Below are 25,737 nucleotides of genomic sequence, written 5' to 3' on the forward strand. Positions count from 1 at the left end.
TTAATGTTAATATGTTCTCAGCCATTCATACTTGCACAAAACTACTTTGACTTGAGAAATAAAATATTCTTTTTAATGTGTTAATAGAAATATATTACCCATGGAAACATAATATATATGACATTCATTCATTCACTCAGTAAATATTTATTGACATCTACTGTGTGCCAAATACTATTTTAGACATCAGATATACTGCAAGGAACAAACAATGCCTTCCTTTCTAGAGTTTTTTCACAAAAACAATTCATAACATTGACAGTGGGTTTAATCAGAATAACAAGTATTATTAGTTTCTCAAAAGTTACGAGTTCACAATGCAGAGGTTTTTAGAAGGAGATAGAATATTCCAATTTAAAAAATATATTATTCATTAGGGAAAGTGTACTTTCAGAGTAGATTGAGTTTCTTATTTTAGTAAATATTTTAGAGATTATTGCATCTGGAGACACATCTGTCAAGATCATCTCAGTAAGCCTTTTGTGTTTACTCTAAAATAGAGTGGGACACTGTCACTGGGATATCAAGATATGCAAAAAATAAAGTCTTGTTTTAGAAAGGGGGGCAGGCAAATGTAGTTTGAAGAAAACAGGGATATATTAGATGCACCACAGGCAAATTAAAAACTCTTGCCTGCTTTAGGAAAAAAAAAAAAAACTTTAACATTTTCATACGGTTATCACTTAACTCTTAACTTCTTGACTGAAGTGATTTGTCAGTGTTATTTTATTTTATTTTATTTTTTTAAAGATTTATTTATTCATTTGAGAGAGCGAGAATGAGAGAAAGTACATGAGAGGGGGGAGGGTCAGAGGGAGAAGCAGGCTCCTCGCTGAGCAGGGAGCCCGATGCGGGACTCGATCCTGGGACTCCAGGATCATGACCTGAGCCGAAGGCAGTTGCTTAACCAACTGAGCCACCCAGGCGCCCTGTCAGTGTTATTTTAAATTATAAGAAAATAATGCCAGAAGCTTGTCTTGGGCAAACCACTCTGAAAACCTTCTATCAAATCATATGCACCTATCAATCCATCTCATATATATAAATATGAATCATCACAATGATACATTAAAGTCTGTCAATCCTTAACAGGACCATTAGTAGTTGGGTCTCCCCTAGTCTCCCACTTCTGTTATGTTTATTTTAGCTTTTCTCCATCCCCCACAGTTTCATTTGGATAAGGCACTAAATAGCTTATTTTGAACCTCAATAATTTACCTTATAAGTGACTGGAAGTTGTCCCTAAAAAGATTTTCTAAAAAGGAGATCTAATGTTGAAATTTACTCTTGAATTTAATATATAAGTCATAATTACAAAGAGTTCTTAGGTTATGGTAAAGTTGGAATTAATTTGGGCTGCTTTCAAAATATATCTGAAATCAGGATCCCAAAATAACATAAAATGGTCAAAGGAAAGCAGCTAGAGAAATAATATATGGTTTAGGGAATCATAAGCTATTTCAAATTTATCTTCTATACTGCTAACATCTGATAAACTTCAGTTTTGCTTTATAAGTTTTTGTATTGGTTCTCTATCACAAATAATAGAAATGGTCACATCACCAGAAACCTTGCTGGGATAACAAAAGACTTCCTTAGAGCACTCTAAATCTCCCCTATTCTACTGTTATTTTTCCTCTGTGCTGGGGAAGTTGACTCCTTACCAGCAAGTTTAGCAGTGCAGAAGAGCCACTATGAGGGAATTTTTAAAAATAAATTTAGGAAATTTTATTACTTTCCTGGCGCCAAAGAACCCATGGAAGAGAATAATGTGACATCAAACTTAGTTTTCAAACAAAGTTCAAGAAATAGAGTTGACATGAAAATATATTACTAAAAATACTCAGATTTCTAGAATACCAATGACCTAGTAAAAGCCATAATTAACTCACTAGCTTTGCCACAGAACTACACTTCAAGAATTATTAGGCCTTCTATCAGACCTATTAGAGGTGAAAATTTCTGTAAAAATTTCACCAAAAAACTCATTATGTCATAAATATTAAGCTTAGGAAATGCCTTAATATTTACCTAAACTATGAGATAGATCCAACCACAAAAATCTTTTAATGGCTAAAAAGCTAACACCTTACATAGTAAATGGGAAATAAGTATTAAGCATGGCACAGAATAAAAGGGCAACAACACACAGCAAAATAAATAGGACTTTGCTCCCTGAACTAAAATGTGCCTAAGATTTGTCTAATTACACAGAAATTTTAGATAGGCAGCATTCTGCACCTTCACATTTCATACCAATACGTCAAATCCAGAAATTATTATTTTTTTAAGATTTTATTTATTTATTTGAGAAAGAGAGCACAAACAGGGGGAATGGCAGAGGGAGAGGGAGAAGCAGGCTCCCTGCTTAGCAGGGAGCCCTAAGCAGGGCTAGATCCCAGGACCCTGAGATCATGACCTGAGCAGAAGGCAGACACTTAAGTGACTGAGCCACCCAGGCCCCCCCCCAGAAATCATTATTTTAAAGTGGCTTTTTACTCTATCAGTTGAGTAAAACACACCCCAAACCAAGTGTTTCTATTTCACTTCACTCTCCATTATTTCACACTCCAGTAAGAATCTGAATTTCTTTGGGTTCCCAAGTTGGAAGCCAAATAGGAGAAGTTTGTCTTACTCTTCTTGTAGTAAGACACCCCAAGAAAGTCTGGCTGCAATGTCTGAGCTCCTATGAGTTCTTTTAAGATGAGGACTGGGATTGTGCTTTATACTGATCTGTATACTCCCCCCAAAGCGCTGGACATCTAATGGTCTCAACTGAACTGAACTGAACAATTTGGAACACTGTAGTCTCAGTGAATAGGCACTTGGAAAAACAAGTATTATAGTAGATTCAAAGATGGATGACACTTTATGTAAAGAGTCTGAAGGAACTGATTCAAGCTAAAGACTTACAGAAAAAAATCCCATGGTATTTTTCTATTAGAAGTTTACTTGGGTAGGACGCGTTGGTGGCTCAGTAGGTTAAGCGTCTGCGTTCAACTCAGGTCATGATCTCAGGTTCCTGGGATCAAGCCCCGTGTCCAGGTTCCCTGCTCAGTGGGGAGTCTGCTTCTCCCTCTTCCTCTGCCCCTAACCCCACTTTTTTTTTTTTTAAAGATTTTATTTATTTATTCATGAGAGACACAGAGAGAGAGGCAGAGGGAGAAGCAGGCTCCCAAGGAGCAGGGAGCCCAATGCGGGACTCAATCCCAGGACGCTGGGATCATGACCTGAGCTGAAGGCAGAGGCTTAACCATCTGAGCCACCCAGGCGCCCCCTAACCCCACTTTTGCTCGTGCGCTCTCTCTCAAATAAATAAATAAAATCTTAAAAAAATCTTATTTTGTATGCTATTACTTGGGTAATGCATACAAAATAAGATGAAAATATAGATGTATATAGGAATACTAACTAGTTGAAAGTTACACAAAATCACATATTTAATCAGAGTAAAACAGTCCAGACAAAATTGGAATTTACATTATTTGTTAATAAAAATGCAATGCTACAAGAATGCTTAGTAATTAAAGAAATGTTAAGGGAATACAAGTTCAGAATGAATGTTATATGACCATAATTGATATTAAATCTTGACTTACCTCCACAATTTAGGAGTCTTAAAAAGATAGAAGTCATCAGACCAGGCATATAAGTCAGATGAAACTAGGAAAGAAATAGAGAAAAAAATGTTCCCAGTTCTGGATAACCTGATTTGAAGTCCTAGGTTTACTGAACTTGGATTAATCAAATGATTCAAGGATTGAGGTGAAATGGTCTAAAAGATGCTGGTATATCCAGAAGACATATTACTGAGTTTTTTAAATGCTATTTTGGAAGCATAGATTAACATTTTAGGTTTCCTTACATATCATTAAAATGGAATATATATTAAAAAAATCAATTCAAGATGTAGAATAATGTGGAATTTCTGTCTCATGAAGGTGGCTATTTTTCACAGCAAGTAGTAACTAGGTAAACAGAGCAAGATACTTTGACATTCTAAATAGAAATCCTACAACACAGGTTTAGCTCCTAGAAAAACAAAATATTTGCTTTCAATTAAATTTTTCCCCCTTTGGCCACTTTTAAATTCCTGGCTACAATTTACTGAATCCCTGTTTGATTTGTTCTGGCTAACACTTTTTTTCAGAAGCAAACCTGATTTAGAGTGAGAAGAAGTAAGTCACAGGCCTCTTAGACAGAAACTTCATTTCTGCTTAACTGTGTTTCTCCATCAAAAACAAGTATTCATATAAGGAATCTCAATTATCTAAACCTATTTTTGGCCATCTTCTAGAATTTCTTGTTATTATCTCTTTTGAAATGCCACAACTGCACATTTGGAAAACTTGTCTTCCTGGTTTTCAAATTTCTGTTTATTATTATAGCTCTTCAGCCAGAATGCCAGGTCTTTGTGCTGTACTGTTTCTTGAAACTGGAGACCAGCACATTTCCCACAATTCAATTACCTGCCTTTCCATTTGAGAAATTAAAGCCATATCAATTTTATAAAGTTTTAACTGACTGGATCATTTGAACTTTAAGTTCTCAATTTCATTCCCTCAATCTAATACTGGGAAAGATCTCTGTTTTATTAATAGACGTGAAGGTAAGTTCAAGAATATTAACACACATTAGTCATTGATGCTCATAACTAATGTAAGTGTAGGGATTTTCTTACAGGCATAAGCTTGGGATATCACAGTCTAAGGAAAAAAGAGTTGATTTTTGGAAATGTTTATTTAAGATTACATACCTAATCAAACAATTTATTTATGTAAATTTGTGTGTTACGTATTTCTTTTTAAAAGAAAGGGATTGGGGTGCCTGGGTAGCTCAGTCAGTAAAGCGCTGGACTCTTGATTTCAACTCAGGTCATGATCTCAGGGTTTTGAGATCAAGCCCTCAATGGGGCTCATGCTCAGCGGGAAGTCTTCTTGAGATTCTCTCCCTCTGTCCCTCCCCCCTGCCTGCATACTCGCGCACCCATGTGCGTGCTCTCTAATAAATCTTTTTTTTTTTTTTAAGATTTTATTTATTTATTTGTCATAGAGAGAGAGCACAAGCAGGGGGAGTGGCAGGCAGAAGGAGAAACAAGCTTCTTGTTGATCAGGGAGCCCGACGTGGGGCTTGATCCCAGGACCGTGGGATCATGACCTGAGCTGAAGGCAGATGGCTTAACTGACTGAGCCACCCAGGCGCCTCTAATAAATAAATCTTAAATAAATAAATAAATAAATAAATAAAAGAAAGGGATCTATTGTCCTTAACAGTTTTAGTTCGCTTGTCTACTCTTATCAGCTTTATGAGGATAACTGACAAATTTACCTTTTCAGCCTGACTTTTACATAGAATTCCCCTTCTGTATACTCAGTGATCTTTAATTAAAGGATTTCAAATGGAATGCCTAGATATTATCTTAAATTCAATGTTACCAAAACGGGACACAACATCTTTCCTTCTCACATTCACTTCTCTTAACTGTCCTCTTTCAGTGATACTGCCATTGTCTTCCAGTATAGAAAACATCATTTTTGACACCATCCTTTTATCCAACTCATCATGGTGTTCTACAATTTTTTTTGAAATATCTTAAATTTATTATCTCATCTCCATTCTCAATGCTATTATTCTGTTCAGGTTTTCTTTACTCCTAGATTACTGTAACAGTCACATGCCCAGTTTCTTTGCCACCAGAGTTTATATCAGAATCCTTCTCTATATGGTATATAGTATTGCTATATTTAATTTCCAAAAATTCCATTACTTTGTCAACTTCCATTATTTTGTTGGAAGAGGCCCTAATGTCTCCCTATTCCATGCTATTTCAAGATTAAAGTTCTCTAATTTGTTTTCCAGGCAAAGGCCCAATTACTTAGTTTTAACCCAGTTATTCAAAGTCATGTAACCTTTGCCTCAGGTCTCAAGGTAAAGGTCCCAAGTTTACTTTTCAGGGAATATTGCACTTTCTTTTGCCTTAAATTCTTATCAACAAACTAGGAAAGTCCACTATTTAACAGTTCAGTACATCTTAATTTACAGCATACAGGCCACAAATTATAAAATGAAGACTTTTTTTAATTGAATCAGCAGGAACAACGGTCCAATTCCCCTGTACTTCCCCAAATTTACTTACAGTTTTGTGATGAGAGATCATCTTGTGTGGCATTTATTGCCCTTTACTAGAGTGAGCTGTTGTCAGGCACTCTGCTCTATACAATGTCTGTTTTCTGTTTCCAGTCTCAGTCCTTTCTCCACATGGTCTAGGTACACATGCAATAGTCAGTTCTCACCTTTTGGAGTGGAGGCAGTGGTGGTATCAAAATACATGCCTAGAAAACAGGTCATAAAGCAAATCAATACAGAGGGGAAACTGCTTTGTCATATAAACCATTATTTATTTGCTGGTTGAAATCCTGGCTTTTGGTTAAATGTTAAGTATAACAAATCAACCACCCTCAAAGCCAGATCAAACTCAACAGCAACAACAGATCTTTCAAAAAATGCAATTTACATATAGGTTCTGAAAAAGACAGAAATATCATATTTTATATAAAAGCTCTAAGGGTACATAAAATAAATCCTTATCACGTTATAAATATGATTTAAATGTCCTAGCAGAAAACAAATGCTACATATTTGAGCCACAGTTTTGTCTTAGATTTCTAAAAGCTTTCTCTGGGGTGCGACTGGCTGGCTCCGTCGGTAAAGCACGAGACTCTTGATTTCAGGGTCTGAGTTCAAGCCCTGTGATGGGTGTAGAGCTTCAAAAAAAAAAAAAAAAGCTTTCATTGGTGTGATGTGGATAGTCTTTTACACAATCATCCAAGAAAATCAGAAAACCTATTTCACTCAATGAGGTGGTTCCAGTAAGCAGAGGGATTCAGAAGCATACCATTTACTTTAAAGATACACTTCAAAGAATCACAGGAGCTGCTCAAGACATTTGTTTTTTTATGATTATGGTAATGGTGTTTGTTGAAAAGCATTTTTAAATATAAGTAGTTTTCATTCTATCATCTCCATCTCCTCAGAGACACACAAAGGCCAACAGAAAACAATTAAACTATACTTCATTGACAAGCTTTAGATGATCAATTAGATTACCAATGGCCCTCCAGAGGGATACTGAAATTTCACGGGCCTTCTAACTGTTCATAAACCTACCCACAGGTTTCAGCTTTGATTAAAAAATTTTTAAAAAGGACATTTTAAGATAAATAAGACTTGAGGCATGAGTGTCAGTAGGTAGCAAAGAATCAAAGGAGCCCTGTAAACATAGTAAAAGGTGGAGAACTTTTTAAATTACCAGGAAGGAGCCTAGGCATTTCTGTATTTATCTAGCTGGTATTCAGCCTTTCTAGAATAAATTTATCATAAAGATATTATTGCTGATTTTCAGCAATCAATTGCCATTCATCAAGCACCCACTATGTTAAGTTTGTGGAGTATACAATAAAGAGTTAAGATAATCCCTGTCTATAAAGCAGGATCTATTAATTGTTCTAAGTCAGGTCAGAGCACAAAAGAGAGAAATGGCATTTCTGGCTGAGGAGGAAAGATGAACTGGGAAAATTTAATGCAAGGAGTAAATAGCCTGAGAAGATTTAGACACGTGAAGATGAGGGAAAGGACACTCTAACAGTAAACAACTTGAGCTAAGGCTTAGATGCACATTAGAGAGGCATTTGGAAAAGGAGTATTACTATTTGGCTTAACAGTACTTTGGTATTAATTCACAATCATTCTCATAGCATTAAGATCAATCTTACCTAGAACAAAAAATATCCCTGGTAGTAAAATATTGGCTATAAAATCCTTTCCCCTCAAGATTTCTCACTTGATTTGCTGAGTTAAAATCCATACACCCCCTAATATTTAGGGTAAACTTGTCTAATTTAATCCTAGATTTCCTTCCAATTGTGTTTTTATCTCCCCTTCAAATCATCACATTTTGGCTCTCGAAGGGTCGCAGGCAATCCAAATACTCTTGTTTTTTTCTATTAGAAATTAGGGCACTTTAGGCAAAAGAAAAGAATCTCAAACATGGTTACATGCATTTCCCTACCTATTCCCCAGTACCAGTCTCTGTTTTCGATCTAGTATATGTGTTATTCCTTCCTACTTGATGATGCCTTTACTCATGTTTCCTGAACTTGAAAGTCTCCGATTTCTTCACTTCATTGAATTAATTCTACCTATTCTTTAAGCCCAGCTCATCTTCCACCTAAGAAGTCTCCTTTGATGAGTCTAAGTCCACATTTTCTTTGAGCTTCTACTGAACTTCAAGTCTGCCTGACAGAATTTACACTACACTATTTTCTAGTTGTTTCTTGTATGTGAGTATAATATTTCCATCTAGGCTAAAAGTTCTTTGCTGACAGTGACAATCTTTTTAGGACTATAGTGGGCATTGAATAGGCCCTTAAAAATCACACGAAAAATGCTAACAAATTTTTAAAAATTAAAAAAATTTTAAAGTAAACTCTATGCCACATGTGGGGCTTGAACTCATGACTCCAAGATCAAGATTTGCATGCTGTACTGACTCAACCAGCCAGGCACCCCAACATTTAAAAAATTTTAAAGTAGCGTTTAGTAACTATTTTTGATGACTCAAAATTATATTTACTCTCATTTATAGAATTTGAGGCCTCAAATTACAACCAACTCAGATTTTCACACTATTCAAAAATAGATTTGCATATTAATAAAACTGTCCTACTCTACCACATGTACATAACCATGATCAAAACCAGCGGCCATTCTTGGTAATCCAATCCCTTCTGATCCAATTTCTGACAGTAGGAGAGATATACAAATATATGACCTTGCTTACAAGCAACAGATTATAACTGAAAGTTTTATAATTAAAATCCTTTAGAATGTACATCTTGAAGTGTGTTATCAAATCATGAATACAATAATGTTCAGCTTGAAATAAAGTGAAATTTTGCTTAAAGGAAATTGGAATTCTTCAAATCAAATCCTTAGTTAATCTGAATTAGTCTCTTGTACTCTACCTCAAGAAAAAAACTGCAGGGGCGCCTGGGTGGCTCATTCGTTAAGCATCTGTCTTCGGCTTGGGTCATGATCCCGGGGTCCTGGGATCGAGCCCCGCATCGGCTCCCTGCTCCGCGGGAGGCCTGCTTCTCCCTCTCCCACTCCCCCTGCTTGTGTTCCCTCTCTCGCTGTCTCTCTCTCTGTCAAATAAATAAATAAAATCTTAAAAAAAACACCAAAAAACGAAACGAAAAACCTATAATCAAATACCCTCTGGGTTATATGGCTTAAAACACATTGAACATAATTCTTAAAGCTTCTATACCTATTATTACAGAATATATGACTTGATCATTCCTTACTCATAAAATTTAACAATATTAAGATTAGACAATATACTAAAATATTGTAATTTTTTATGTTTTAGAAATATTCAAACAAAAGTTTAGGGTAATTGTAAACTTCAGTTAACTAAATCATCTAGTACTCCATATTGTCCCATTAATTCAATTAAATGCTTTATCTGAATAACTTTAAAATTTTTATCATTATTTTTCATTTACAGTGCAGCAAGTGCTTCTCCTTCTCTAAGTTCCAGTGGGGATTGTTTTTCTTTTTTTGACTGTATCTCATAGAGTCAAGGTGTTGGTTTGATGAAGGGTAGGAGAAACAAATCTAGCAATTTTTTCTATAATGGCAGAGTTAAACATATAATTTCCAAAATTCTAAGGTGATATTAAAATTTCCACATAAATCTACAAGATTTAACTTTTTTCCTTTGCTTTTGTAATATGTCAATATAAAGAATTATTTGCAAAATGGATATACTGGAGGCTGACTTTGTTTAGGGTTTTAAAAATATGGGACAAGACAGAGCCAAATTCAATCTCTTACAATTTTAAACGGAGGGCTGGAGAGAGATGGCAACTTAGTTATAAGTCACATAACTAACCAGTAGTACCACAGCCAATTTTTAAATATTTGAATATGACCACACTTAACGTTTCCCCCCCCTTCTTCACTCTTAATTATCTATTCCGTACAAAAGAAAAAAAAAAAAAAGCATGAGCGAGTTATTTGTGGGATTTATTGGTTTTGAAGAAAACCTGTAAGATTTTGTCCCCCAGGCGGTAGCCGTTCAGACTCGCTATGGCCATGGCAGCTTCTTCATCATTTGTCATAGTCACAAAGCCAAAGCCTTTGCACTTGTTGGTGTTGAAGTCGCGAATCATTTCACATTGGTGACTGCCCCAAAGGGGCCAAACGTTTGCCAGAGGATCCCCTCATCAGCGTCCTGCCCGAGGTTGTAGATGAAGATGCACCAGCCCGAAGATGCGTTGCCCGGGACGTTGACACAGAAAGCCCACTCATGTGATCTACACCCATAGGGAAGAACCTGAATCTCTGCGCCTGGTGGTGAACGGGGCCTCCAAACTGTCTGGCGGGCGAGTGGTACAGCTGGGAGAGCAGCGCCACGTTTTTGTTCTGGTTGGGGTTGGCTGCAGACTTCACTGTAACGGGCTCGGAGGAACCTGGGGGTTTAGGACCACTGAAACTAGTAATTGCCTCTTCTGCCTCCGACCGTTTGTCAAACCGGATAAACGCAACCCCTCCGGACAGACCCGTGGTCTGATCCACAAGGACCCGGGAGTTGATTGGCCCGAACCAAGAGAACATGTCCTCCACGTCCTTCTGGGTCATGGTCCGCGGGAACCCGCTGATGTACAGGTTGGCGTCTTTGATGACCTCTGAGCTCGGGCGAGCGTAGGACACCTTAATGGTTTTTGACTGGAGCCGCAGGCCATTCAGGGTGTTGATCGCTCTCTCCGCATCCTTGGCAGTCACGTAGTTCACAAAGCCGTAGCCCAAGCTGTGCCCTGCTACTTTATCCCGAATGAGTTTTGCAGATTCGACTTCACCGATACTGCTGAACAGACTCCGCAACTCATCCTGGGTCATGTTCTGAGGGAGGTAGTTGACAATTAAATTCCTTCTCCCGATATCATCCCTGCAGTCTTTGGCCATGTGGTCTTCATAACCATTAGATATTGTATTTTTTTTTTTAAATGTGGACGCGAGCGGGCGGGCCTGGGGCCCGGCGATAGGAAGAGTTTAAGCTTCTGTTTACATTGTCAATCCTCTGGCAAAGTGACCAAGCTACCTCAACACTTCTTTAGCATAATATTCACAAATATGAATTTATTATATTCCATTATAACATTTTGCTCTGCTTCATTTCATGGTCTTCTAAACCAGTGGGAAATCTTTAGTTTCTTTTACATGCTCAACTGTTATCTGAATAAAATGGCATCTTGATGACATTGAAGAGACTGGTATCACAGGCAAGTGCCTCTGAACAAAGTGACTTGTTGGATAAATGAATAGCTGTACACGCATTACTAAATGAGAATGAACTGATGGAAGTTTTATTGTCTGAGACCTTAAAAATAAAGACAAAATCATAGAAAATAACTTACAGATTTGCATGTCTAGAATCATCAATGTAATGAATATTTTCATTTCTAATTTATATTAGCTGATTTTCCAGATTACTCCTAATTCTTATATGAATTCTCAAATGAATACTAATTCTATTTCTTTAGGGATGCTTAAATTATTTTCTATAGAAGCAAGAGAACCAAAAGCATAGTCTAAAAAGAATTAATCTAAAAAATTCATTTTACTATTTCTAGAACTTTCATCTTTTCAACCGTAAGAAATTAAATACAAAAATATTGACTACTAAAAGTAAAAATTTTGAATGCGCAGAGAAGGTTCTAAAATTATAAGATGATTTGTTCATAACAGAATTCTAAAAATTCTGACTTACCTTTTAAAACTCCCATGAGAAATAAATCAGATTTATTTATTCAATATTAATTAAATGCTTACTGGGTATCTAGTATGTGAGATATGTTTTCAGCTTAATTTTAATGTTGTCCTTATATGTGTAAGGAAATTTTGTTACTTGAAATAACATCAGCTATCACAAACTAAAACTATACAGTCCATGCATGAATAAATTAAAATTATAAAAATGCAAACAGTACAATTTCATATAAAAAGATTATCATACTAAGACAGGAAATGAAACAAGATGAAAAGTAAACTTAGCCAGAAAAAGTAGTTTCCAGCCACTTTAGACCTCTCCATGGCTACTAATTACAGTAGTCCCCCTTATCCTTGAGTTTGCTTTCCATGGTTTCAGTTACCTGCTGTCAACCACACTCCAGAAGATGATCCCGCTTCTAATGAATCATCAGATCTACAGTAGCTTAATGCTACGTCACAATGCCTACATCATTGACCTCACTTCATCTCATCACATAAGGATTTTATCATCTCACATCATCATAAAGGGAAGTACAATACAAGGTATTTTGAGAGACCACATTCACATAACTTATTACAGTATATTGTTATAATAGTTCCATTTTATTATAGCTATTGTTATTAATCTCTTACTGTACCTAATTTACAAATTAAACTCTACCATGGGGGTGTGTGTATATATATACATATATATGAATGTAATTTTTGTGTATATATATGAAAAACATAGCATATATAGGAAAAACATAGTATGTATAGGGTTCAATACTATCTGTGGTTTCCACACATCCACTGGGAGTCTTGGAACATACCCCCAAGGATAAGGGCAGGGGGTTATTATGCAGGCCTGGATTGAAGACGAGGTTCTAATTTTATCATTCTTATGCTTTCTTTGTGCCATGTGTTGTATTTAGAATCTTGCTATCAAAACCCTACTGTAACACAATGATATCTCAGGAACTGCTCTCTGGAAGTGAGCAGTTAATTTTAGAAAAGTTATTAAAAGTAATTTTAGAGTAGCAAATGTGTCAGGTAAATTATCAAATTAAATGAATTATCAGGAATTCATTTAACTACAAAACACCCAAATATTTGACAAGGTAGGTCTTGTTTGGGAGGACTTAACTATGAAGAGCAACAGAGACTACCATGTGAAATCTATTCAAGAGGCTATGTACAGCAAGCAAGGTATTATGAGCTTCAGTTAGTTTGGGGATATACTTGGGTCTCCCAAACAAAAGTAGAGGCCAGAAGCCAGAAGATTTCCCAATGCAGAGCAAAGCAAAGCATCTGAATGTCATAGATTTAGGTAGATAGGATTCAGAGGCTGGGTACTGTGGGGTTCAGGCAGGCAGGGTTTGGGAGATCAGCAAGAACACAAATGCAGTGCTAGGTAAAGGAGTCACACCCAGATGTCAGGTAAAGATGCAGGTGAAAACATCTATTTCTTAATGTGGTAAAGACAGTTATAAAGTTTCTTGATTTGGCTGTTTTGGTCGGATTCTTACATACAAGCTTGTATGAATTCATTGGCTGAAGCAAGGTTGACTTGGATTTTAAAGCTGTCTTAAGCAATCAATTACAGGTGATTCAGATATCAATGAAGTGAAAAAAAATGACCATTAAATAATTTTAATACTTTTTAAAGTACTTAATATTTCAAACTCTGAATCTTGCGGTGGTAGAAAAGCTAACCGAAATTCTGACCTCCATAGTGCTTTCTTGTAAAATCTGAGCAAGAACATCTGAGAATCCATTTCAGCCTGCTAGGGACAATTTTTCTTAAGACTTACATCAGATATATTGTCAAAGTTTTTCTTGTCTGTTACCTATGAGATAAAACATGCTCTGTGAAATTCTTTATCCTAACTAGTACCTCATCTCAATGAGAAAGAGCCCTTACATAGACATACTTCACATATAAAACTATATTACCTGGCAAACACTATTTCATGTTTCTAATTTATCTTTTCCTTCTGATCCTTTAGTGAAATTGTGATACTGGTGGCCTATAGATGGATTTGACCTAGTTGAGCTTGGGAGAATTCCACCGAAAAGCAAGATCTAATGTCTAGCTGACTAGTGAGTTGCTTTGAGCAGCCATATTAATATTGGTATCAAGGTATTGTATAATAAAGGAACTAACATATTACTTAGTGCTACGTGAGGTCATCAATTCTATTTACTACATTAGTCATAAATGAGCAGAGTTAAGATATAGTCTCTGGGCTCAAGCGTGTTAGGCTATCAGCCCAACAGCAGAGAAATAAGGAAATAGTATGATGTAACATAAACACTAATGAAACTATTATAAGGATGATGGTACAGAAAAAGGAGTTATTAATTTTCTGTGCGTGTATGTGGACAGGCTGGGAGGAGGTTACCCTTCTAATACCTGAGAATATTTCTAAATGCTAAGTAAGGATTTGCTGGAATTGCTCTATGAGACAGAATGAAGTTTATTATTAAGCCCTGCCAGAAGTCCAATTCTTTAAATTGATAGGGAAAAAAACCCTGATAGGAAATACTAAGAAAATAGTGTCTGATAGTTTAGGGATAATCTCCAAAACAAGTCACAATTTATACTGTAGAGTTTGTTCGCAGCCTTTTAGTTACAAAAGGTCTGTTTTTCTTAGATTTTGATGAGCTTTCAGAGACACAGCATGTTTAAGTGAGATGACAATGTTTGATGCTTTAATGCCTTAAAAACAATACAACTAAGTATAATATATAGATTGTGTAGTCTTTACTCTGGACAGTTAGGTGGGAGCAGTTTTCTCCCAGGGGAGGACTATGCTATTACACTGAAGCTGACTGAATTCATATATCTGCATGTATATCAATGGACCATACAAACATACAGAAGGACATGGACACATAAACACACCCCATGTCAAATGTTACCAAAATACACTTCTAAGAGTATGTCTCCTTGCAGTTGGACAGTAGTACCATCATGGAATATTTGAGATAATTTGTGTTTGGTAGAATATTTCCACATACAAACCTATTTTTAAGGTATCAATTATTTTTAGCATTTTAGGGCATAATATTTGTTAATTTTGTCCCTCTGTGTCTTATTAGCTATAGGGCAGAGGCTGTAAATATAATTACTAAGGGCATGATTTCTGCAATCAAACCACCTGAGCTTGAGTAACTGACAGCCCCCATCCCTTTACAAGTTATGTGGCTTTAGGCATACTATTTCCCTCTAACTGTTTCTTTACTTATAACACAGGGATAATGATGTACCTCCCTCACCGGGTGGTTATGAAACTTAAATGGGTTATAAAATGTAAAAGCTTCTGGCAAAGGACAATCAATGTATTAGCAGTTATTTCTACCACTAATAGTACCTAAAGCTTGAGTGGTTTCTATATGCACTTAAAAAAAAAAAAATCAACCCTAGTATGTATTTAATACGTTAATTTGATTGATTTGGGCCATTTTCACTAAAACCACCATTTAAACAATAAAAAAAAAAAATACTGGCTTATTTCCCAGAGAGGCAAATACACCTTAAAAACTGTGCCATGGCTGATGTTCATTATTATTATTATTTTTTTTAAAGATTTTATTTATTTGAGAGAGAGAGAGAGAAACAGCATGAGGGGAGAGGATCAGAGGGAGAAGCAGGCTCCCCGCTGAGCTGGGAGCCCGATGTGGTACTTGATCTCAGGACTCCGGTATCATGACCTGAACCGAAGGCAGTCACTTAACCAACTGAGCCACCCAGGCGCCCTGATGTTCATTATTGTATTTCCAATATTTCATATCCATAATCTCTTATCTAATTTGGAAGAGAACCAGAGTAGTTGGAAAAAGTACTTAACTGTAAGAACTAAGAAGCCTGCATTAAAAGATATCATAAAAATTATTTTCTTAGCCAAGCCATAACATTGTTTGTCTCACAATGATTTGGCCTCAAAAGAACTGGCAAAGATACTATAGAATTATTTCCTGCATATTTGATGCCAGACTCAACTAGACCCCATTGCTAATTTTAGAGTGATATTGATCCTCCTGGGAACACTCCATCTAATTAGTATCTGAGCACCTACTATGTGCCTGGCAAGAGGAAAAGCTCCAATTGAAGCTGGATTCTCCTATATGTAACTACAAAAAGAGAATCTCAAGAGTGTAATTCTAAGTCCAAGCTATGGCCTTTCAGTCTTACAACATCCAAACACCACAGAATATAAACATCAAAGAACCCCCCCCCCCACCTTGGACACTATAACTCATCTCAGACCAAAACTGTTCAATTAAGAATTTCTGTAGAATTGATTTCTTCCTATTGGTTTATCTAAATTTTTTAACTTTTCTCTCCTTGGAAGTCTTAAGAGGAAAATGAAAACTTAATAATCTAGTTCTATGTTGGATTTGTCCAATAGCCTTCAAAAAGTAATCCTTGAAAACAAATGCCAACTTATAAAAGCTTTTAGTATTTAAATATTATGTTCCAACTCCAGTATTTAATAAGTTAACATTTTCATTTATTTCATTTTTCTCAGACAAGTGACATGTTTCTGGAAACCTTGATCTTGAACTTCTTAGAGCACCTTCCTTAGTGTCAGGTCTGTTAAAAAGAAGTTTATCAGTAAAAACTGTCCAAAAGCAAAACAAAAAATCGATGTTTCCCTGTAATTTCCTTTAGTCAAAAATTGTCCTGTTAGCACAAATGCCCTTACATTTTAATGGCAAGGATTTAAGATGATGTATTCATTTTCTTCATTTCAAATAGTATCTTTAAATCATACAAACTCCCCCATCCCCATTTCACTTTTGAGGTCCTTGGTAAAGCAGGCCACTTCCATAATGCATACATTCAAAGTTGGTAGAGAGCCCTTGCTTGTTTTAAGGAGCTGTATTTGCAACCCTGAAACCTGATCTCCCTGGTTTGGCCCTCCAGTGCAAAACAAAATACACAAGTCTCAAGATTACTTGTCTTCTCCTTTTCAAGGAAGCTTCTCAATACCTTCAACCATTCCTTGTGACATTTGAACACAAATTGACATTTTCAATTCTCTAAATGCACTCTAGTTGGTTCACTTCCGTATTTTACATGTGTCCTGACATGAGCCATACACACCAATACTTCCAATCAACAATGGTTTGGGGGAACAAGTGTTTATTAGCATATAATAGGTTAACCTAAATAAATGAATTTTCATGCTAGTTTTGAAATTTGTTCAAACTTTACCTAAATTCCAAATTAAATTATACAACTTGGCTATCCAGGAACCTCTGGTATTTTTGAGAATAAGAGTACAAAAAAAAAAAAAAAAGAAAAAGAAAGTAGGAGTACAAATAAATAAAATCTTTAAAAAAAAGAAAAAAGGGGGCGCCTGGGTGGCTCAGTTGTTAAGTGTCTGCCTTTGGCTCAGGTCATGATCCCAGGGTCCTGGGATTGAGCCCCACATGGGGCTCCCTGCTCAGCGGGGAGTCTGCTTCTCCCTCTGCCTGCTGTTCCCCCTGCTTGTGCTGTCAAATAAAAAAAAAAAAAAAAAAAAAAAAGACGAGTACATTAAAGGGATTCTCTTTTCTTTTTTTTTTGTGGTGAGGGGGATTTAGTTTCATAACGAAGATAGGAAGTATAGTAAAACCACCATAAATGTTTCCTGCAGAGCAAAACTATGTAGCACTTTCTAAAATGAATAAGTCATCACATTTTAAAGGTCTCAATTCCTTGAGTTTTAGAGGTAAACATATCTAAGGATCACTAATTTGAAAAAATTGTACAATAGCTTATTTATTATGGACCAAAGGCTTTACTTTCGGGTGTTTTTCCTATTTTTTCAAAGGATGCAATAAACCACTAAAATGCTGACAAAAACGGCACAACAGAGAATCTGACTTGAAATCTGTACCATAGGCCTGTTTTGGTGACAAATACCCCTCCCATAGATAAAGATTTTTAGACTTCCCCCAAAATATTTTCTTTGTTCTATTAGCCAAGTTGTTTTCAGGTTCTAAACCTCCCTTTCTAAATTACTACTGTTCTTAAGAGTTTGTTAAGTTCTAAAATATTTGCATGTGAGAAAAACAAGTTGAGACATACCATTTTTGCTTACATTCTAAATGGGTCACTGTAACAGAAAAGTCATATACTATGAATCCATACATTTGTGTCATATTTACATTTAGCCATATTTTGAACTGAAATGTCCATAGTAAATGCTTTTTGAATATTAAATACAAATTCCACAATTTGAGAATAGCTCAGCTTTTTGATAAATTTGATATGGTTGTGGAGATACAAAAGAAAGAAACTTGTAATATACCAGTCTTAGATTTCTCTTTGAGCAAATCTTGAGCCACTACACATACTTCGGTGGTTATTTTTCTTACTCTCCTGCTAAAAAAACTTCAATGACCTCCCTTGCCTCAGAACGCTTCTCACACTATGTAAAGGTACCCTTGGGGCTGGCATGAAGCTGTGGTAGAGGAACCACAGGGTCAACAGGATGTATCTTCTCATATGTTCAAATTTACTAATATTGAGGAAAAAAGTTAATAAAAAAATTTAAGGATTTTTACAGTAAAATATTATGGAACATATTACAAAATTAGTAGTTTAAGGTGTATTTTAGATAAATGTAAAGAAATTTCTTAGCTAGAAGCATATCCCATCTTTCTTTTCTAGAGGGAGATACTCTAGATTTCTATCCCTGGCATAGTTATGAATAGGATTAAGAAATAAAAATTAAGCAACTAAAGGGAATGAGGCTAATAATAGTAAGTTGCTACTGGATGGTAAAAATGTGATTTTTAAATAGAATTTTTTGCCTTTTCCAAGGTTTCTATGCCTATGTATTACTTTTATGCTAGGAGAAATTAAGACAAATCTTTTTAAACAGGAAAATTCCCCCCCCCTTTTTTTTTAAAGTAAGCTCTACACCTGAAGTGGGGCTTGAACTCATGACCCCAAGATCAATCAAGTCACATGCTCTACCAACTGAGCCAGCCAGGTGACCCAAAACAGGAAAATTCTTAATTTTTAGATCTGAAAGTCAGTTTAATTGCTGCTAAATATTTATAACTATAAAATAAACTAGATTTGTTTTTTTTTTATATAGTTCATTAATATGGTTTCAAAATTAAAATAGATTTATCTTTTTTTTTATACTTACCTTTTGAGGTTTGGGGGGCTGGAGTGGAGAAATGACAGCAAAACCACTCAACAAATTCTTGAATTCTTTTCAACACGCCTTTGAGAACACATAGATTGCTTCCCTACACTTGATTTTAAAATTATCTGAGTTTTGAAATTACCTGTTCAGTTCTTCCCTGATAGTTAATTCTTCATTATCACTTCTAAAGATCCTGAACCCCATAGGATTTCCATTTACAGATTGCCAAAGGGGGTTGATTATGTGGTTGTAAGTCTGGTTCAAATAATTTTTATTTTTCAAGGATTTCTCTCTCTCCTTTTCAGAAAACAAACTTTCCTTTCCCTGAGTCACAAAAATGATACATGCTTATTTGTAATTATGAAAATAAGATCCACCCCCCTCATCCTAATAAGATTTGTCTTACACCTGCAATAAATCAGTAATAACAGTTTAGCAAATGTATTCGTTTAAGGAGTCTGAAAATATCTGACATATCTTTAATCGTGAACAATTTTCTAGCTGATTAAATATTCATTACATTAAAGAGCTGCACAATATTCCACTCAGCATGTTAATCAGCCTTTTATTACTGGACACTTTAAAAACTCTTCCAAATTTTTAATATTATAAATAATACTATAATAAACACATGGATTACTTCTTAAAAGAGTATATTTATTAATTGCTTTTACAATATTGAAAAATTAAAAGAGAATTTATTATTCTTTTAAATATGCTAAAATCCTAGAAATGTATATGGCTAGTCCATACTCAGTTATAGGTGAGATAGAGAGAAAGAGAGAGAGGGAAGCGGGGGAAAGGAGGGAGGGAGGGGAAGAGCTTTTCATATAACAGAGGAAAAAAATCAACTATATCACTCATCAGCATAAAATTAGTATTTAAACTTTGGAACCTGATACTTAGGCTGATGTTTTCAAGTTCTGGGCATCTTAGTCCATTTGCTTTTCTTCATTCTGTTTATAAAATTTTAAATTTTTATTCATATGCTAATATATTTAAAAGGTCAATATGTATTAATAAATGAGGCACAATTAATGATGAAGCGTTCTGTCCCTCAGGTGTGTTAAGTTAGAGAAAAAGGTTAAGAACTACAGATATAAATTGTTCATACCACAAGAAGGAGGGGTAATGTCTTATTGTTAAAGTAAGGAAACATTTACCACACACAAAAAGTCTGGCCCATTTTTAAGCATGTACAAGAATTAGTTGGGGGAGAGTTGTGGTGGGTGAAATGGCATAAATAAAGGCAAACAGAAAAACTGGATGGATCAAGACTAGTTCCCTTGAAGAAAAACAGAAAAACTTAAAGTAAGGGCAAGATCATGAGGTACAAGCTAAGGAGTTTAAATTTATCCTATAAGCAAAGGTAGTGTTTTAGGAAGATTAAATTAGTGGGATATATACAATAACGAATGAAACAATTACAGGCAAAGAACTTCTCAGATAAGATGCTACAGAATAGGTGACAAATAATGAAATACTTAATTATGGCAGCAATTCCAGAAGGGAGGAGTCAAAGATGGCGGTGATTCTTTTGGGTAAATGACAAACATGAGTAAGGTCAGTGTCTCCTGGAGCCGTTAGCATTGACAAGCTAAACTGATCAAGTGGAAAACAACTTCAGAGCCATGAAAGCACAATCTGTAAAAACCGGATCATTACACATGTACCTATTCACCAACTATTTAAACATTTTGTTTATATTCTAAATGGTGTCAGATGGAGGTTCTAAACCTTGAGTCAGATTCGTAAATATTGTTCTACCTACAAAGGTCAAATAGGCTGAAGCACATACCACTGTCAAGGTTCTCTTAAAGAAGTATGAAAAATTAAATCTGTAGAGCAAGCTAAAAGCTTAAACAGCCATAAAATCTAGCCCCTATAAACTCTTCGATCCCCTGAGCTACAAGTCTCCTTCTTGTATATTTAATCATGGCCACCCAGACCTTGCTGTTCCTTGTACACACCAAAAATGCTTCAGCCTCAAAATCTTTGTAGTTGTTATTTCATCTACCTGAAAGGCTGTTTTCCCAGATACCTAATGGTTTACTCCTTATCATTTTAAAAATCGTTGTCTTACTAAATATCATCTCCGTGAAGCATTTTCTGACTATAATACTTAAAAACATCTCTCTCCTGCCTTCTAAACACCTTTATTCCATTCTTTCCCCTTCCTTGCATTATTTTTCTACATAGAACTTAGATCTGACACACCACATATAGTACCTATCAGTTTTTTTTTGTCTATTCTATTACCTATGTCTCACTCCCAAGACTGTAAGCTCTATGAGGGTGGAAATTTATTTTTGTTTGGTGTTGATCCTCAGAATTTAAACAGAATAAATTTGTACCTCTCTATATATAATGTTTCAAATCTAATTTTAATGCTCCCTGTCAAACATTAGCATTTTCACACTGCCACAAGATATTCATGAAAATATAAACTAAATAATATAAAAATCTGCATTAATTATTTTACAATTTAAAAATTCTCTTAAGGAATGATGTACTTAAACCTTCTTGACTTATACTACAGGACAACAAATACCCTTCTTCACTGTTTGTTTCATGCTAAAATGGCATTTTTAATTGATGACAGGGAAACAAAAAAATCTCCTGTAATTTACTATCATATGCATTAAATACAAAAAAGAAAAAAGTTTTAGTGGTACTATAAGAACTTATACCCCTGAAATGCTATAATATAAGCATTCCCAAAGATTATAAAATAATGAAATGTGGAAATAAGCAAACTCTGGGGTGATTCAGAATTTCTACCACTTCCTAAAGATATTCTTTAATAGAATAATCCATGTGGGTGGTTAAATTATAAAACAAAGATATACAAAATACTTTTAAATAACAAGTTAACCAGACTGAGTAACATTTTGTGTAAAAGTAGCTTAAAAGCTTAATTGCTTAAAATCTAATCCTACAGCATATGATAAATAGAAACAATAACAACATTTTCCGGGTAGTTTATATTTCTTCAAAACACAAAAGTTCAAACACAAGAATACAATAAATATATTATTCAAAGTTTCACAGAATTAAGGGGGACCTATAATCACTGATACGCTAATTTAAGTATTTTACTCATAAAGTTTTTGCATGAATTCCATGTATTAGTAATCAAGAAATAGACCCAAATAGAAATTATAAATGTTGAATTTAATTTCAGTAATAATAAAGCAAAAAAAAGGCAACTAACTTGTCACCCTGCACAGTAACTTTAACATAAAAGGTATAAACTTATTTATTTTGTCAATATTTTCTTCATTGTATATAGCTTAAAAAAAAAAAAGACATCAGAAATCTGTGAGATATATTTTTAAACAAACAAGGCAAGAACATACACACTCACATTTCTGGTGAGTTAGTTCTGCATTAAAGGGGCTCAAGTTATTAGTAATAAGACAGAAATTGCAAGAAATCCTTTGACAGAGGTAAGAAAAATAATTTTAGCTGGAAATGATGATGGTCTCATTTCTTCTCCTAGATATGCAAATAATATGTCTAAATACTTACTAGAGCCAAATCTATCTCAAAAGTTTGGGACATTAGTTTTTCTCCTTGTTAATACTCAATGAGAAAAAACACTTAGAATTAAAACTTTTTCGATGAATAAGGGATAGTAATATCCACCTGCAAAAGGAAAAAAAATTGATTTAGAATGTCAACTTCTAAATAAATAAATAATTAACTTAGAGATCACAGTTTATGAAAGTATAATCTTGCTTATCCAATTATGGCTAACCTGGGCATGTATCCATAATGATACTTAGTGGCTTACAAACAACATGTAATTCTGTAACAACCAAAAGGATATATAATTGATTGAAGAAAACCTTTAGGGTTGAGTATAGAATTTAGTCTAAGGCCAAATTTTCGTATCTACCATCACATATCTGTATGTGTGATCTTAGGAGATCTCCATTTAAATATAGGATATAAACTGAGTTATTCAACTATTAAAATATTCCTCTTGCTGCCTCCTGGATACTTGCCTGAGTCCTCTGAATTAGCTCCAAACTCAATCCATATTCCAAGTAAAAGATTTAAGATGCTCAATATTGAAATTATTTGGCATCAACTTAAAAAGAGACTGAATGAAAAAAATGAGGATATTTTCCAAAGAAGATGGAAAAATGAAAATTTAATACACACCCATACTTATTTTTCTTTGTAAAATAGCCAAATTTAGGTTATAAAGGGTATAACTTTTATTTAACTATTTGCGCTTTATGTGTTCAAAATTACACAAAGATGGAAGTGTATTAACTCATACAAATAAAACTTCCCAGTTCCACTGAATTACCTAAAATGTGTGTTTCATTAGGTACTGATAGGCCATTTCCTCTTCTTTAGTAAGAGACTGGAAAGAAGCTGTATGCTGTTACGATAAATTTCAATATAACAGGTTTTCTATAGTTTCTCACTTCGCCAATATTTCAATTTTTCTTTAATCCATTCTCAGGATTAAAAGAAGAAAGTTTTCCTTTAGCTGTAATAGCCCCAAATATTCCTTCTTCACATCTGGAGCATCCAGATATAAAGATTCACCTAGTAAATGTAAAATCCAGGTTTTCTCTCTGTCATTTAGAAAGCAGATTAGACTAAATATAATTTTCTAAAATTAAGTCAAAATATACTTAGGAAAACAAAAAACAGAAAAAGGAAATCTAATTCCTGAGTTGTTCTGGAAAATACTGCACAAACTCTGTAATTTATTCAATAAATATTTCTAAGCATTTAGATGTTAAATCCTGGAATACTTTTAGTGGAATTAAAAATCATCATTTATTTGTTACAGTCTTTCACAAAAGAGTTGAAATAAAGGAAAACAGGTTAAGAGCTTGATGAATGATTTTTCAAAGCACCAAGGCAATACTTATTTCCATGTAAATGCTGGCATTTAATACTAATACCATATATATGGTATGCTGCTTCCTTATTTGGGGGAAAAACTGTTCTTAAAAATGAAAGCTTTATCTTATATATTTTCTTTACCTTCAGATTAGAATTTAAACAGAAGATCCTCAAATACAATTCTTTAATTTACATCTGAAATACTTTTAGAGTTTCTAAAAGAGACAATAATAATTGGAAATGATTCATTAAGAACTGCATTTATTTTGTAGATTTTCTGCTTGGTTACAGTTGAAAAGGTTAAGATAGTCCTTGTAGAAAAGACCAGAAGTGTGGTACACTACATAAACACGCCTGTCTTTTTTTTTTTTTTTTTTAAGATTTTATTTATTTGACAGAGAGACGCAGTGAGAGAGGGAACACAAGCAGGGGGAGTGAGAGAGGTAGAAGCAGGCTTCCCCGCGGAGCAGGGAGCCCGATGCGGGGCGGGGCTCGATCCCAGGACGCTGGGATCTAGACCTGAGCCAAAGGCAGACGCCCAACGACTGAGCCACCCAGGCGCCCCTAAACACGCCTGTCTTATCCTGAACATTAATTTTTAGTTTAATGACTTAATAAAATAACAAAATAAAAAGAAAATAAAGAAAACATTTTCCTGGGGCGCTTGGGTGGCTCAGTCGGTTAAGTGGCTGGCTGCCTTTGGCTCAGGTCTTGACCTCAGGGTCCTGGGATTTCAGGAATTTAATTTACATGTTTTGATAGTTCCCCCTTCCTTTATAAGGAAATATTTAGAAACACTACTAAAAACTGTCTTCTAAGTTCTGTTCAGAATGTATATTTTATAAATGTACACTTATCTGTAAGATAAGCAAATATCTTCAATTTCATTTCATTAGAGAAACAAAGGGAAAATGAATATTTAAGTAAAAATTTCAGTATTTACATTGGATATAAATATGCAATAAAATAAGTTTGATTCTATATAAGCTCTTTTTTTTTTTAAAAGATTTTATTTATTTGACAGACACAGCAAGAGAGGGAACACAAGCAGGGGGAGTGAGAGAGGGAGAAGCAGGCTTCCCGCGGAGCAGGGAGCCCGATGCGGGGCTCGATCCCAGGACCCTGGGACCATGACGGGAGCTGAAAGCAGACGTTTAATGACTGAGCCACCCAGGCGCCCCTCTATATAAGCTCTTTCAATAAACTCTTGATGGCATTCAACACAATTATTACATTGCAATTATATTATTTTATTTTACTCTATTTTTAAAAAGATTTTATTTTTTTTAAATGTTTATATGTAAGTTCTACACCCAACATGGGGCTCGAACTCATGACTCCAAGATCAAGAGTTGCATGTTCCTCTGACTGAGCCAGCCAGGCACCCCACAATTATATATTTCTTTAATACACAGACATTGGAAAAGTTAGTACTTGTTTTTATAGAATCATTCTAAACATAACAAGATTATCAATAATACTGAAAATAGATTATCAATAAAACTGAAGATATATCAGTAATATTAATACATATTAAACTGTAAAACATATCAGACTGTAGAGTATGGCCAACCTTACTTCAGCAGCACAGTTAATACTGGAGATAATTTTAGAATCTTAACGCCAATATTTACGTGCTGCTAAGGCACTGCTGACATCACTATCATAAGAGCTATGAATAAAAAGAAATATATTTTCTTCAGAAGATCAGATCCTTGTATTTTTGAGGCAGCACAATATGGCCTGCACCTTTTCAAAATCCACAAACCATTATGTGCTGCTACTTTACTCCAAGGTTTTTGTTTTTTTAAACACACATTAGCACCTAAAGATACAAAAAATTTTTTTCTTTTATAAGAGAATACATTAAAAAACCCATGTTTAAAGATTATAACCG

At 34.9% G+C, this 25,737-nt stretch overlaps 1 long non-coding RNA gene and 1 pseudogene across 1 annotated transcript in view; both read right to left on the reverse strand.

Moving 5' to 3' along the window:
• Nucleotides 1-5,982: 5,982 nt before the first annotated feature.
• LOC129045648 (ELAV-like protein 1) lies at nucleotides 5,983-17,313 on the reverse strand (annotated as a pseudogene).
• A 5,357-nt stretch (nucleotides 17,314-22,670) lies between these two features.
• Nucleotides 22,671-25,737, reverse strand: part of LOC123839696 (uncharacterized) — a 66,393-nt gene continuing 63,326 nt past the window's right edge. Inside the window, exon 6 of the long non-coding RNA XR_010410015.1 lies at nucleotides 22,671-24,980. This is a non-coding gene — a long non-coding RNA (uncharacterized LOC123839696). The remainder of the gene's footprint in view (nucleotides 24,981-25,737) is intronic.

This window comes from Mirounga angustirostris, unplaced genomic scaffold (genome assembly GCF_029215605.1).
Source record: "Mirounga angustirostris isolate CCGP_5_RB_7025 unplaced genomic scaffold, mMirAng1.0.hap1 SCAF_3, whole genome shotgun sequence".
Lineage (NCBI taxonomy): Eukaryota > Metazoa > Chordata > Mammalia > Carnivora > Phocidae > Mirounga > Mirounga angustirostris.